This window comes from Marmota marmota, unplaced genomic scaffold, assembly GCF_001458135.2.
Source record: "Marmota marmota marmota unplaced genomic scaffold, marMar, whole genome shotgun sequence".
Lineage (NCBI taxonomy): Eukaryota > Metazoa > Chordata > Mammalia > Rodentia > Sciuridae > Marmota > Marmota marmota.
In genome coordinates, this window is record NW_026000108.1 from 49,229,487 (window position 1) to 49,245,959 (window position 16,473).

Genomic DNA, 16,473 nt, shown 5'->3' on the forward strand with positions numbered 1-16,473 from the left:
TGCATTGGGTTCTGGGTGTCACATACTGGTTTCACTGTGGTATATTTATTTATTTTTCAGTATTTTATTAGTTAAATAAAATACGTAGATGCATAATGACCACATTAAGAAGTAACATTATGCTTAGCTTCTTATGAAAATGCTAAAGTTCGAAGGGGGGAAGATGGTGGCGAAGGGAGTGCATCAGCCCCGTGTACTGTGTCACTGTGCAGGAGAATGACGAGTTAGAACGGCTAAAAGCTATCTTGTTAGGAATTTCCAGCAAAATTGGGGTGCTCCAAAACCTAGAGGAAGGATTTCATCGCACGAGGATCAGCTACGGGGGCTCAAACGCAAGAGATTTGTCCGCACGGACGGTCACGCTGCTTACTCAGCAAATCGCCCTGCGGCTAGAGTCTGCGGCGCGCGTTGGGAAACGACGAGATAGCAACGCAAACATACAGCGCTGCGGTTTCTGCAGGCTTCTGCCAGCTGTGCAATCACCGTGCTCAGGGCTAAATTCTGGGTTTGAGACGGGGGAAGGAAGAGGTCCAATTCAGTTCTCCACACCGGTCAGACCACAGAGGAAGCCAGCGGCCACCATCATGGAGAGCTCACGTCACCATCCCTGTTTTTGACTGATCACAGCTCATTCAGCCATAGAACAGGTAATTTCAGGCTGCCATTCGCCTGCTTCTTGCAGACAAATTACTCAGGCTCGGTACTAAAGAACCTGCGGAAACTGCTTCTTGGAGCCTGCTCCTATCAGAACATACACCGAGCCCGGAGCGGCCGAATTCCGGCTCCCAGAACTGCTCTGGCCCAGGGCTAAAGAACCCGCGGAAACTGCTTCTTGGTCCGGGTCCTGCTGAATACTGTGGAGATAAATGCCAACTGAGCCTTCATAGGCAATGGCAACAGGATTGAGACGGGGCTTGTGAGGGCCGGTCAGGACTCACCCGTTGCTTTGGTCACCCAGCAAAGGGAAGGAAATGCTGCCATTCGCATGGGATACCAACATGGCAGAGATCTGACATCATCAGAAAGCGGTGGAGGACAGAAATTCATCCATACCAGCGGTGACAGAAAAAGTTGGTCTCCTGGTAAAGAAAGTGAGTCACAAACACCCGAGTCTCTCTCACTTTGTCATCAAGCCAGAGGGAAGAGCAGAGCCACCACCCGTGCCCGGAACAGGCCCAGTGGCCCGCCGGCGCGGTAGTCACGTCACCCCTATTGGAGTAGGGGCAGAGCAGAGCCGCCACCCGCGCCCGCAAGGTAGGCAGACCTGCGACCGACCAGCGGAACAGGCCCAGCGGCCTGCAGGCGCGGCAGACATGTCACCCCATTTGGAGTAGGGGCAGAGCAGAGCCGCCGCCCGGGACCGCAAGGTAGGCAGACCTGCGACCGACCGGCGGAATAGGCCCAGCGGCCGGCCAGCGTGGTAGACACGTCACCCCAATTGGAGTAGGGGCAGAGCAGAGCCTCCACCCGTGCCCGAAAGGTGGGCAGATCTGCGACCGACCAGCGGGACAGGCCCAGTGGCCTGCCGGTACGACAGACACGTCACCCCATTTGGAGTAGGGGCAGAGTAGAGCCGCCGCCCGCGCCTGCAGGGTAGGCAAACCTGCAACCGACCGGCGGATCAGGCCCGGTGGCCTGCCGGCGTGGTACACTCGTCACCCCAATTGGAGTAGGGGCAGAACAGAGCCGCCGCCAGCGCCCAGAACAGGCCCAGTGACCTGCCGGCGTGGTAGCCACGACACCCCAATTGGAATAAGGAGAGAGCAGAGCCGCCGCCCGCACCTGCAGGAAAGATACGCAAGCAGTATGAAAAGACAAGGAAAGAAAGGACCACAAGCAATGCAGGTCAACGCAACTTTAGAAGAGGTAACAGCTGCAGCAGATGGAATGTCAGATAAAGAATTCAGGATATACATGCTTCAGATGATCTGGAGTATCAAGGAAGACATTAAACAGCAAAATCAGACAATGAAAGATCACTTCGACAATGAATTACGCAAACAAATCCAGGAAGCAAAGGATCAACTATACAGGGAGATAGAGGTTATAAAAAACAAACAAACAGAAATCCTAGAAATGCAGGAAGCAATAAACCAACTTAAAAACTCAATGGAGAATACTACCAGCAGAGTAGAACACTTAGAAGATAGAACATCAGACAATGAAGACAAAGTATTTCAACTGGAAAAGAACATAGACAGCTCAGCAAGACTGTTAAGAAACCATGAGCAGAACATCCAAGAAATATGGGATAACATTAAGAGACCAAACTTAAGAGTCATTGGGATACAGGAAGGTACAGAGCTCCAAACCAAAGGAATGAGCAATCTATTCAATGAAATAATACGAGAAAACTTCCCAGACTTGAAGAATGAGACAGAATCCCAAATCCTAGAAGCCTACAGGACGCCGAATGTGCAAAATCATAAGAGATCCACACCTAGACACATTATAATGAAGATGCCCAACATACAGAATAAGGAGAGAATTTTAAAAGCTACAAGAGAAAGGAAGCAGATTACATTTAGGGGTAAGCCAATCAGGATAACAGCTGATCTTTCAACACAGACTCTGAAAGCTAGAAGATCCTGGAATAACATATTTCAAACACTGAAAGAAAATGGGTTCCAACCAAGAATTGTGTATCCAGCGAAATTAAGCTTCAGGATGGAAGATGAAATTAAAACCTTCCACGATAAACAAAAGTTAAAAGAATTTGCAGCTAGAAAACCATCTCTTCAAAACATCCTCGGCAAAACATTACAGGAAGAGGAAATGGAAAATAACAATGAAAACCAACAGTGGGAGGTAGGACAGTAAAGGGGGGGGAAATAATCAAAGAGGAAAACAAACCATGTTTAGTAACAGAAATAAACAAATATGGCTGGAAGAACAACCCATATCTCAATAATAACCCTAAATGTTAATGGCTTAAACTCACCAATTAAGAGACACAGGCTAGTAGAATGGATCACAAAACAAGACCCAACAATATGCTGCCTACAGGAGACGCATTTGATAGGAAAAGACATACATAGGCTGAAGGTGAAAGGTTGGGAAAAATCATATCACTCATATGGACTTCGGAAACAAGCAGGAGTGTCCATACTCATATCAAATAAAATAGATTTCAAGCCAAAGTTAATCAAAAGGGATAAAGAGGGACACTACATACTGCTTAAGGGAACCATACACCAACAAGACATAACAATCATAAATATTTATGCCCCAAACAATGGTGCAGCTATGTTCGTCAAACAAACTCTTCTCAAGTTCAAGAGTCTAATAGACCACCATACCATAATCATGGGAGACTTCAACACACCTCTCTCGCCACTGGACAGATCTTCCAAACAAAAGTTGAATAAGGAAACTATAGAACTCAATAACACTATTAATAACCTAGACCTAATTGACATATATAGAGTATACCACCCAACATCAAGCAGTTACACTTTTTTCTCAGCAGCACATGGATCCTTCTCAAAAATAGATCATATATTATGTCACAGGGCAACTCTTAGACAATATAAAGGAGTAGAGATAATACCATGCATCTTATCTGATCATAATGGAATGAAACTGAAAATCAACGATAAAAGAAGGAAGGAAAAAGCATACATCACTTGGAGAATGAACAATAGGTTACTGAATGATCAATGGGTTATAGAAGACATCAAGGAGGAAATTAAAAAATTCTTAGAGATAAATGAAAACACAGACACAACATATCGGAATCTATGGGACACATTGAAAGCAGTTCTAAGAGGAAAATTCATTGCTTGGAGTTCATTCCTTAAAAAAAGAAAAAACCAACAAATAAATGATCTCATACTTCATCTCAAAATCCTAGAAAAAGAAGAGCAAAACAACAGCAAAAGAAGTAGAAGGCAAGAAATAATTAAAATCAGAGCTGAAATTAATGAAATCGAAACAAAAGAAACAATTGAAAAAATTGACAAAACTAAAAGTTGGTTCTTTGAAAAAATAAACAAAATCGACAGACCCTTAGCCATGCTAGCGAAGAGAAGAAGAGAGAGAACTCAAATTACTAGCATACGGGATGAAAAAGGCAATATCACAACAGACACTTCAGAAATACAGAAGATAATCAAAAACTATTTTGAATCCTTATACTCCAATAAATTAGAAGATAGTGAAGGCATAGATAAATTTCTTAAGTCATATGATCTGCCCAGATTGAGTCAGGAGGATATAGACAACCTAAACAGACCAATATCAATTGAGGAAATAGAAGAAACCATCAAAAGACTACCAACTAAGAAAAGCCCAGGACCGGATGGGTATACAGCAGAATTTTACAAAACCTTTAAAGAAGAACTAATACCAATACTTTTCAAGCTACTTCAGGAAATAGAAAAAGAGGGAGAACTTCCAAATTCATTCTATGAGGCCAACATCACCCTGATACCTAAACCAGACAAAGACACTTCAAAGAAAGAAAACTACAGACCAATATCTCTAATGAACCTAGATGCAAAAATCCTCAATAAAATTCTGGCGAATCGGATACAAAAACATATCAAAAAAATTGTGCACCATGATCAAGTAGGATTCATCCCTGGGATGCAAGGCTGGTTCAATATACGGAAATCAATAAATGTTATTCACCACATCAATAGACTTAAAAATAAGAACCATATGATCATCTCGATAGATGCGGAAAAAGCATTCGACAAAGTACAGCATCCCTTTATGTTCAAAACTCTAGAAAAACTAGGGATAACAGGAACATACCTCAATATTGTAAAAGCAATCTATGCTAAGCCTCAGGCTAGCATCATTCTGAATGGAGAAAAACTGAAGGCATTCCCTCTAAAATCTGGAACAAGACAGGGATGCCCTCTCTCTCCACTTCTGTTCAACATAGTTCTCGAAACACTGGCCAGAGCAATTAGACAGACGAAAGAAATTAAAGGCATCAAAATAGGAAAAGAAGAACTTAAATTATCACTATTTGCAGATGATATGATTCTATACCTAGCAGACCCAAAAGGCTCTACAAAGAAACTATTAGAGCTAATAAATGAATTCAGCAAAGTGGCAGGATATAAAATCAACACGCATAAATCAAAGGCATTCCTGTATATCAGCGACAAATCCTCTGAAATGGAAATGAGGACAACCACTCCATTCACAATATCTTCAAAAAAAATAAAATACTTGGGAATCAACCTAACAAAAGAGGTGAAAGACTTATACAATGAAAACTACAGAACCCTAAAGAGAGAAATAGAAGAAGATCTTAGAAGATGGAAAAATATACCCTGTTCATGGATAGGCAGAACTAACATCATCAAAATGGCGATATTACCAAAAGTTCTCTATAGGTTTAATGCAATGCCAATCAAAATCCCAACGGCATTTCTTGTAGAAATAGAGAAAGCAATCATGAAATTCATATGGAAAAATAAAAGACCCAGAATAGCAAAAACAATGCTAAGCAGGAAGTGTGAATCAGGCGGTATAGCGATACCAGACTTCAAACTATACTACAGAGCAATAGTAACAAAAACAGCATGGTACTGGTACCAAAACAGGCGGGTGGACCAATGGTACAGAATAGAGGACACAGAAACCAATCCACAAAACTACAACTATCTTATATTTGATAAAGGGGCTAAAAGCATGCAATGGAGGAAGGATAGCATCTTCAACAAATGGTGCTGGGAAAACTGGAAATCCATATGCAACAAAATGAAACTGAATCCCTTTCTCTCGCCATGCACAAAAGTTAATTCAAAATGGATCAAGGAGCTTGATATCAAATCAGAGACACGCCGTCTGATAGAAGAAAAAGTTGGCTACGATCTACATACTGTGGGGTCGGGCTCCAAATTCCTCAATAGGACACCCATAGCACAAAAGTTAATAACTAGAATCAACAAATGGGACTTACTCAAACTAAAAAGTTTTTTCTCAGCAAAAGAAACAATAAGAGAGGTAAATAGGGAGCCTACATCCTGGGAACAAATCTTTACTCCTCACACTTCAGATAGAGCCCTAATATCCAGAGTATACAAAGAACTCAAAAAATTAGACAATAAGAGAACAAACAACCCAATCAACAAATGGGCCAAGGACCTGAACAGACACTTCTCAGAGGAGGACATACAATCAATCAACAAGTACATGAAAAAATGCTCACCATCTCTAGCAGTCAGAGAAATGCAAATCAAAACCACCCTAAGATACCATCTCACTCCAGTAAGATTGGCAGCCATTATGAAGTCAAACAACAACAAGTGCTGGCGAGGATGTGGGGAAAAGGGTACACTTGTACATTGCTGGTGGGACTGCAAATTGGTGCAGCCAATTTGGAAAGCAGTATGGAGATTTCTTGGAAAGCTGGGAATGGAGCCACCATTTGACCCAGCTATTCCCCTTCTCGGTCTATTCCCTAAAGACCTAAAAAGAGCATGCTACAGGGACACTGCTACATCGATGTTCATAGCAGCACAATTCACAATAGCAAGACTGTGGAACCAACCTAGATGCCCTTCAATAGACGAATGGATAAAAAAAATGTGGCATTTATACACAATGGAGTATTACTCTGCATTAAAAAATGACAAAATCATAGAATTTGCAGGGAAATGGATGGCATTAGAGCAGATTATGCTAAGTGAAGCTAGCCAATCCCTAAAAAACAAATGCCAAATGTCTTCTTTGATATAAGGAGAGTAACTAAGAACAGAGTAGGGACGAAGAGCATGAGAAGAAGATTAACATTAAACAGGGATGAGAGGTGGGAGGGAAAGGGAGAGAGAAGGGAAATTGCATGGAAATGGAAGGAGACCCTCAGGGTTATACAAAATTACATACAAGAGGAAGTGAGGGGAAAGGGAAAAATAATACAAGGGGGAGAAATGAATGACAGTAGAGGGGGTAGAGAGAGAGGAGGGGAGGGGAGGGGAGGGGAGGGGGGATAGTAGAGGATAGGAAAGGCAGCAGAACACAACAGACACTAGTATGGCAATATGTAAATCAATGATTGTGTAACTGATGTGTTTCTGCAATCTGTATACGGGGTAAAAATGGGAGTTCATAACCCACTTGAATCAAAGTGTGAAATATGATATATCAAGAACTATGTAATGTTTTGAACAACCAACAATAAAAATTTAAAAAAAAAGAAAATGCTAAAGTTCCTGCTAATTATTAGAACCACTGCCAGCACAGTAGATGAGATTTCCTATTTTTCTATGTTCTTTTCAGCAAATAGTATCACGTGTTTCATGGGGTTTCCTATCTTAATAGGTACTTAATAGTATCTTATTTTAATTTTCAGTTGCTTCATTCTGTCAACCTAAATATTTTCTTTTTTAATCAGAGTTTCTCCAAAGAATAATGGTATTTATTTAGGAATCACAGGGCATTGCAATGGGAATATGGATTATGTAATAAACTAGGGGCACACTCAAGGAGGTTGAACTCAGGAGAGCCTTTTAAATACAAAAATAAAGAGAATTTCATAAGAGACTCTGAAACAAAAATCCTCAGGCACAGTGATTATTACTAAGAGCTTCATTAGTCTGTAGTTGAATAGTCATGAGGCAAATGTCTTTGCCAAAGTTTTTTTTTGCATAAGACTGTGGTGGCCTCTATGCAAGATTGGGGTTCTGTAAGAATCTTTTGTGACAGTTACTATTAGGCAATGATGTTTAAAAATGTTCCTTTATCACCTCCCAAATTCACTTATTTTTTTTGTCGTTAAATTTGACATAAATTTATCCATTTGTATTCTGACAATTTTAACATTTCTTTTAAAATGTTATATTAATTTGGCAGAGGTTTTTGCATTTATTTTGGATTTCTATATCAAAAATCATGCTGAATATTACTCAGCCTTAAAGAAGAATGAAATTATGACATTTGCTGGTAAATGTGTGGAACTGGAGAATGTCCTGCTAAGTGAAATAAGTCAATCCCCAAAAACTAAAGGCCAAAATTTTTCTCTGATATGAGGATGCTAATTCATAAGAGGCAGGGGGGCTAGGGAAGAATATAGGTACTTTAGTAGAGGGGAGGGATGGGGTTTGGGGGTAGGAAAGGTAGTAAAATGAATCTAACATTATTAGCCTGTGCACATATATGATTACACAACTGGTGTTACTCTACATCATGCAAAATGAGAAGAATGAGAAATTGTACTCCATTTATGAATAAGGTGTCAAGGTACATTCTATTGTCATGTATGATTAATTAGAACAATACTAAAATGTACTCCAAGTTTGGAGAATAGACTGTTGCTTTAATACCAGCATATTTTAATTATTCAGCAATCAGTAATACCAGCTTTAGAATCAAAGTAATGGAAACAATAGAATATATCCACTTGCTGTCACATGTACTGTAAAAATATCTTGGCTTTTCTCAAGATGTTTTTAAGATAACAAATAGACTAATGAGAATTTTCAAAACTAAAATTATTTTAAAAATAACTTTCTTGAGAAAACTTTATTGAGATTAATACTCCAGTTCCAAACTCAATAAAAATGCTATGCTTGTTATTCCAGTTTTTAAATTTTTAAATGGTCTTTAATGAAAATTTTCATTAAAAGAATTTAACACTAAATTCTACTACTATTCTTATCAACTAGATTTAAATGTTAAGAATGTTTTCTTGGACTTGCTTTATGCACAGATCTCCCATTTATCTATACATATTTTCATTTATGATTTTACTTTTCTTTTTGAGGCATTTAAAAAAGTAGCAGATATTTATATAGGTTATCATAAAATTTTCAGCAATAATATCATTAACTGAATGGATTATTCTCTTTGTCTACAATAATTTAAGATAAAATTTGGAAGCAATAAAATGTATATGTAAGTGGAGCATTTGATAAGTTCTGACAAATGACTACACCTATGCAAACCAAGTCCCCTTTGAGGTATAGAACAATACTCTTGAGTATATGTCTAGGATTAGAATTATTGGGTTATGTAGTTGTAGAATTCAAGAAATTTTTCCATTGTAGTTGTTAAGACTTTACTTTTTTGCTAACAATGTTTGACAACTGTACTCAGCCTAATCTTTCCAAAATTTGATATTGTCAGTGTTAGTAATGTTAGTCATTCCTATAGGGTATAGTGATACCATATATATTTTATTTCATTTTTCACTGATAACTAGTGATGTTGAACAGCTTTTATATGCTTGTTTTTCATATACATTTTACTATATAAAATGTATTTTCAAAAATTTTGTAGATTTTTGAAGGATTGTTGGTATTGAATTGTAAGAGTTTTGCAAATATTTTGATGTACAGAAGACTTTATTTTGGTCAAGTCTAATTTATTATTATTTCACATATCATTACTTGTCCTAGGTCTTGTCTGCTCATAAGAAACCTTTGCCTCCATGTAAAATAGACATTCCTTCTTATTTTATTCTAGAAATATGTATGAACAGTTATGTTTACATCTAAAATTCATGGTGAAGTAACTTTTCATTGCATTGTGAGGCATAAGTGGAAATTTTGTTTTGTTTTGTTTAATGTTATTCCAGTACCATTCATTAAATAAATTCTTTTCATGGGATGAGGAGCCTCCATAGTTTTAATGATTCTCTAGTATCAGAAAAAAGCTGTTTTACTTATGATTACTGTACATTACAATGAAAAGATGCAGGTTAAAATCATCAAATAATAAAGGAACATGGGAAAAAGTCCAAAAGAAACCAGGAACCATTTTTTTTTTTTATTCTAGGTTTAACCTACTGTGCAATTACTATCTTCCCTACTGGAATCTGAATTTTAAAATTCATTAAAATGACTCCTAATCTCTATTGTTTGAGCTTGTTTTTCAGAACTTTTCAGTCTGGATAATTTAGAGCCCAGTGATTCAGGTGATTTCTCAATATCTGAAGGTTTTGTTTTACAGGGCGATAACTTTCTTAGAGTTATATGAGTTTCTTTCAAATAAGGCACCTATTGTTCCAAACAATCTTCTTTGGAAAGTGGAAACTTCTCTGAGCACAGGATGTGACTTACTGGTTGACAATGACCATTTCAATCAGTGCACTTTGTAATAGTGATTTTACAGTCAGAATTTTCTAAGTGTTTTTTGTCTTTTTCAGTCAATTGTCAGGCTCTTCTTGAGGACTAAGATTGGTAATGACTTCAATATCAGTTTCTTCCATTTCTGTATCTAGAGGATTTTTTCTGTAGTGCCTTTTAAACTTCTCTAACGATCCTAGTTGTGAAGTCAAGCTTAGCTTCTTATGGCCTAAAAGTTTGGATAAACCAATCAATTTATGTTTTCTTAATATCATTTGAAACATGTCTACACCAAGGAAAGGAAGAGGATGCATCAAGAAGTAAGCAACCTGTGTGTGATTCTTTATCAGCTTCCTGAAAAACAGTAACAATTTTACATTTTCCTATAGGTTTGTTTTCTAGCCCATAACTTGTATTTTGTTCTCAAATTTTTTTTTTTGCTCAAAAAAATTTGGGGCAGATTCTTTACTTAGAGTGCTGGTTAAACCTTTGATGTCTGGAGTCTCAACTATGACATGTTCTACTTCCAAATGTTTGGGGGGCACTTGTAGGACCAGATTGAACATAATTTTTGAATGAATGTTCTGCTTCAGTTGATTTAGTTTGGTCATTTTTGTAGCACATGAGTTATAAAGCCTGTAGAACACAATTTTACTTGTCCATAATAAAAACATTTTTTCTTCCACAATTACTGGGCTCTTTTTTCTCTCTGAGCACTAGGTATGCTCAATAATCCTGTCTCAAAAGGCAGGGATTGGCATCCCATTTCAGTAGCATCTTCAAATCTCTCTAGTTGATTCTGAATTATTTTACTTTTCAAGATGTTGGCAGCCATGCCACTAATAGTAGTACTTTCTTTCTGTGTTTCTTTTTTTGTGTGTGTGTGTGCATTTAATTTATTTATTTATTTATTTATTTATTTATTTTTTATTGTGGGTTGTTCAAAACATGTCAAGAAATTTGTAATCTTTCTGTGTTTCTAAATCTACCCCACTTTCCTCAAAGTGATCTTATGTCTGAAAAGGACTTGAAAATATTTCTGAACTGGTTCCACATGGACTTTCTACAGGGTTATGTTCCAAGCAAGATTTTTTTGTGTTTCTCATTTTCTCCTGATTCTGATACTTCAACTGTCTCTTATTCTAACATCTTTGATTCTAAGAAACAGCTATCTTTGTTATGAAAACTCTGTCATTGTAGTGTGGCTGTGGTCATCTGATTCTTAAGTGTACAAAAATGAGTAATTTCTTTCTTCTGATAGCTTCTGACTCCCTAGAATTCTGTATGTTTATGTTTTCTATAGTAGCTTTTCTTCTCCCACCTTTTGACTGCAAATCAAGCATTTCATAGGAATCCAAAATATTATTACATGCATCCTGGAAACCACTTTAGTCATGCTTCTCATCTAAGGACACATGTTTCTAAAGAGTAGCACCAAATAAATCAAAATCATTATCATCACTGAATTCTTAATGTCCTCACCTGATAATTCCAAATATTTTTTTCTTGCTTTAAAAACATTTTCACTCCTTCCTGAATACAAATCTAGAAAGTATTCCTGCTCTGAAACTCAATCAGAGTTTTTGCTGGCTCCATGTACATGTCACAATGACAGACTGGCACTGCATGTTGATGATATAAATCCCACGGAGTTCTGGGCTACACTGATGCTGAGGACTTGAAGTCATTTTTCTATTGGCAGAACCATTTTTTGGCTTGTGTGTAGTACTTCCTTTTCTTAATAAAAAGTCAATACTAGTCTTCTGTTTACAAACAAAAACTGCATATTCTTATCGTAGTATGCTTCAGAGCTGATACAGCCACTAAACTCAAACTCCTTATATTTAAAATGTATTTCTTTTAACTTTGGGGACTTTCCCAATCCATAAATTTGACAAAACTGGGAACATGTCTTTGGTTTTAAGTAGTTGAAGAACCATAGAACCAGAAACATCATTTCTCAAACAGAAAAAAAAAAAAAAATGGAAGGGTGCATGAGTGAGAGAGCTTCTACCCTCTCACTTACTAACCTTCTCAAACTCCAGTTTAGGATCCATGCATTTCCCCCTCATGGGTACGTGGTAAAATAGGGTATGTACTGTTATGGCTGTCCCTACACTTGGTCTAGTCAAATCAGCTTCACAAACTTTTAAGGCTTTTCCATTCTGAACAGTTCCACAGAAGTTTTCATTGTCCTGTTTTTCTTGGATAAAATTTCCACAGCAATGGCCATCTTAGTCAAGCTTGCCAAGGCCTCCCATAAAACCTGGGGTTCTCCAAGTCCTCTACCAAGTTGCATTTACTAGTGAAATAATGATTTCCCACCTTGTCCACATCATCACTCCCCATCGCAAATCCATTGTCTATTCCTTGAACATGGAAGATTTCCATATTCACCTTGATGGCCACACAGTTTGCTTCAGCATTAATATTGTTGAGGGCAAGTTCCTTAACACATTGGCCTAAGGAGCTTGTAGCCAAATGAGAATGCAATTTGACTTGTACTTCAACTGACAAGTACTTGATCATGGCAGGTAGAGGCAGTGAGAATGCCAGGCACTGATTCCCTGACTGGAAATAACTGCCTCCAAATGCCTTTCACCAACTCTTGGATATCAACTGCCTCACACTCTGAAAAAAAAAAAATGCCCGGCACCAATTTTAAGCTTCCCTTTTACAGTTAAGTTCCATAAATGGTCTCAATTGTCTAAGCAATGATATGTGGCAATCTATTCAAAGTATTACCAGTCAGGAAGATCACCCGAGCTTCTCCAGAGATTTTATTAGTGGTCATTCACATAGATATTCAATACCTGTATGACTGATCTCACCTATTGAGGCTCCAGTCCTCTAGAGTTGAAGTAAGCATTCACTGTGTGTCTCACTTGTTAGCATAAACCATTTGATTTACTTTGTACTATGAGGTCCTAAATCTCCCTAAGTCTTAGGCATACAATAGCAGGTGTTCATCATAAATCACATTGTTCATTTAAATTATTTGATGAAATAAATATGTACCACATGACCCAAGGTATTGGGCATACAAATAACTCTACTCAGGCAGAATATTCCAAGGACTCAGCTTATTTCTCAGGTGCTTACCAAGGGCCAGGCCTAAAGACATGCTTACAGACAAGGTGCAGAATTTGAGCAATCTACATCTGTATATTAACCCTTTTCTGCTTATTCATCCATTGGATTACTTTACTCTCTTTGTAAAAAGTAAAAGGACAACTGTATACGTGAGTCTATTTGTGAACTTCTGTTCTCTTGCTCTGTTTGTCAATCTTTATACCAATATCACACTATTTCGATTCCTGCAGATTTATAGAACTGAAATCAGTTATAAGTCATTCAATTAAGCTGTTGTTTTTCAGAATTGGTTTGAATACTGTATGACTTTGCATTTCCATATAAATTGGAAAATCACCTTCTTAAGTTCTCCATGTAGTCATTTTTTTTATAGTTTTTCTATCTCTGTTGTAATTTCCTTTTTGCTCATTCCAAATATATTTCCCTTTCCATCATTCAGCATAACTCCTTTGATATTACTCTATGCTAATTCCAACATCTGGGTCATCTTGGTTTCAGTCTCTATAATTATTGATTTTTGTGAGAATGGGAAATATTTTTTTTTTCATTTAGGTTTTGAAGTAATTTAGAATGTATGCTGGAGATTATGATGTCATATTTTGAAGATCTTGATTTTTATAATCTTCATCTGAACTTTATTTTATAATTTAATTTTTGTAACTTACACTGAAAATTTTGTTTTTGTATGGCAGCTGAAGTATCTGTTGACTTACTTTATCCTGAGGTAAACTGCTTGAAGTTTGTCCCATTAAGTCTCTGTTCCAGAAACATGGACACAGTCTATAAACTTAATTTTGGGGAATCTTCATTCCTTCTGGGTCTTTTTTGTGCAACATAGACAAATACATTCTGGTAGGGTGATTATCCTAAACTCCTTCTTTGATCTTTCAAATTACAAAAGCTGTGTGTTGTTTATTGGGGGTTTAGCTGCCATCCATGGCACAATCTTAAACTACCTTCAGTCTAATAGCCAGAATAAATGTCATTCCCTATTTCCTAGTGTGAACTTAGAATACACCTCCAGAATACACCTCCTTTGGGTCATTTTCAGTGTATTTGGGTGGTCTTTTTTTTCTTTTTTACATTTTTTTCAGAATTTATATTTATTTTCTGCAGCATACAATTCAAATAGAAGCATATTTGGCTATTATCAGAAACAGAACTTCCTTTAGGATAATAGATGGTGAATAATCTATTTAGATGACTTGACTTTTCAGTAGAAATCTCTATAGATATGTTGAAAGTAATATTGGAGGTGTAACTGAGGTCTGAAATATACTCCAGTAAATTTTGTCCTTAAAAAAGATAGTTTGAGCCAGGTGTGGTGGCACACCCTTATAATCCCAGCGGCTTGGGAAGCTGAGGCAGGAAGATTACGAGTTCAAAGCCAGCCTTAGCAAAAGTGAGGTGCTAAACAAGGCAGTGAGACCCTGTCTCTAAATATAATACAAAATAGGGCTGTGAATGTAACTTAGTGGTTGAGTGACCCTGAGTTCAATCCCTGACACCCCCCCAAAAAAAGAAGGTTTTGACATACATTTGATGTCCAATCCTATTCCAAACTCTACTAAATAAGATTAAATGAATATATTTTATATACATGCAATATCACAAAATGAGAATAACAACATAAAAGTTTTTCATATAATTCTGAAAAATATAAAGCAGATGGTTAAAAGGTAACTGAAAAATGATGACTACAGATAAGAATGTTTAAAAATGAGCTAAACTATCTCAAAACTTACAGACATTGGCAAATCCAAGTAGTTTATAAATGTCAGACAGTGGTGGAACTGACATGGACAACTTACTTGAAAGTATTCAAAAAGCCAAGGTAAACAATTGTTTCCCCTTTGTTACCTATCCAGATATCCAGACACTTTCCCTTTTGTAGGAAGGAAAAAGAAGCTAATTTTCTAGGGAAAAGTTAAACTGCAGAATTTCCAAACACCAGGATATCAGGCACAGTATTTGTAAATAAAAAATATTGAGGTAAACATGAACCTTTAGGCAAAAAAGGAATAATTCTAGCTTTCTTATTATGCTTAGCTCTCAAGAGTGATAGAAATCAGATGAGCTAACATGTAGGACCAATTCCTCAGATCAGACACATACAAATCAAAGAGCTTGTCTTATATCAAGATTTGTTAGAGAAAATGAATATTATCAGCCACCAGAAAGCTTAGACAATGCAAAGAAATGCCTGAGATATCAATCAAGAATAGCACCTTCTCCTCTACATTTGACATTCAGGCTCAGAACTTTTGAAGTACTGTGTAAAATTCACAAGTTCATGACACAGATCCAGTATAAAAATGATCACCTGTCTCCAACTGGGTACAACCTATGTGGTTTGTGTGACACTCTCCAAGTAGCATTGCTTCATACTTATATACAATGCTTCAGACATACAATGCTTAATACATTTATTATTTACTCTAGATAAACTTTTACAAGGAACATACCGCTAAGAAAATTTCCTAGTAAGAGTTTCTTATTCCTAACAAAGATTAATAGTTTATTCATTGTTCATGTTAGCAAAAAGATTAGACCAAAGCATTGACATTTTCTCCAGAGATACATATTTCTTCAATAAAGGGAATAAAGCAGGACTGAGGCTTTAGGACTGGCTAGGTCATATCCTCCACAGGGGAGTCACATGTTCATAAGACCAAGCTATGTCTTGTTATCTGCAGGTCTTAAGAATAGTGGTCACTTGAGAAAAGTCTCTAACACAAGGCACTAATATCAATAGAAACAAAACTGAACTGAACGTAGAGAGAGATGATCAAGGAGGTCAGGGGAAAAAAAGGCTTAGAGAATTATCCAGAGATAAAAGGAGATCTTAGTTGAGAAATATACTAGGATGTTATAAAGAATAAATATTCAGAGAGCAAGAAACATTTCACAGAAATAAATGTTTGGGTTCAAAGAAATAAAAGAATTAGTAAATATATGGCATAGGAAATTATTCTAAAGGCAGAAAAAAGAATACATATTATAAAATATCACTTATAATATAGAGGATCCAATATCAATAAGAAACCCAGAAATTATGTACCAGTTCTTATACATAGGAGACCTATAAAAACTTACATGGAGCAACTTTAAAGGCATTCTAGGGTATCTTATAGGTCTTTATGTGTGTCTTATATTCAGGATAATGGGTCATATGCATTAAGAACATAGAAAAAAGAGAGAAAGCAATAGTTAAATAAATAATATAAGAATTTTACCTCAAACAATTACTCAGAAGCTATGAAAAATAATGAAAAATCTTCTTAATCAGGACACATTTTCATGAATGTTTAGAGTACTCAAATTAATGCATAAAACTTGAAAGATCCTCAGAGGA

At 37.0% G+C, this 16,473-nt stretch overlaps 1 pseudogene; it reads right to left on the reverse strand.

Annotated features, from left to right (window-relative positions):
* Window positions 1-10,105: 10,105 nt before the first annotated feature.
* Window positions 10,106-12,554, reverse strand: LOC107138978 (annotated as a pseudogene).
* Between the last annotated feature and the right edge of the window lie 3,919 nt (window positions 12,555-16,473).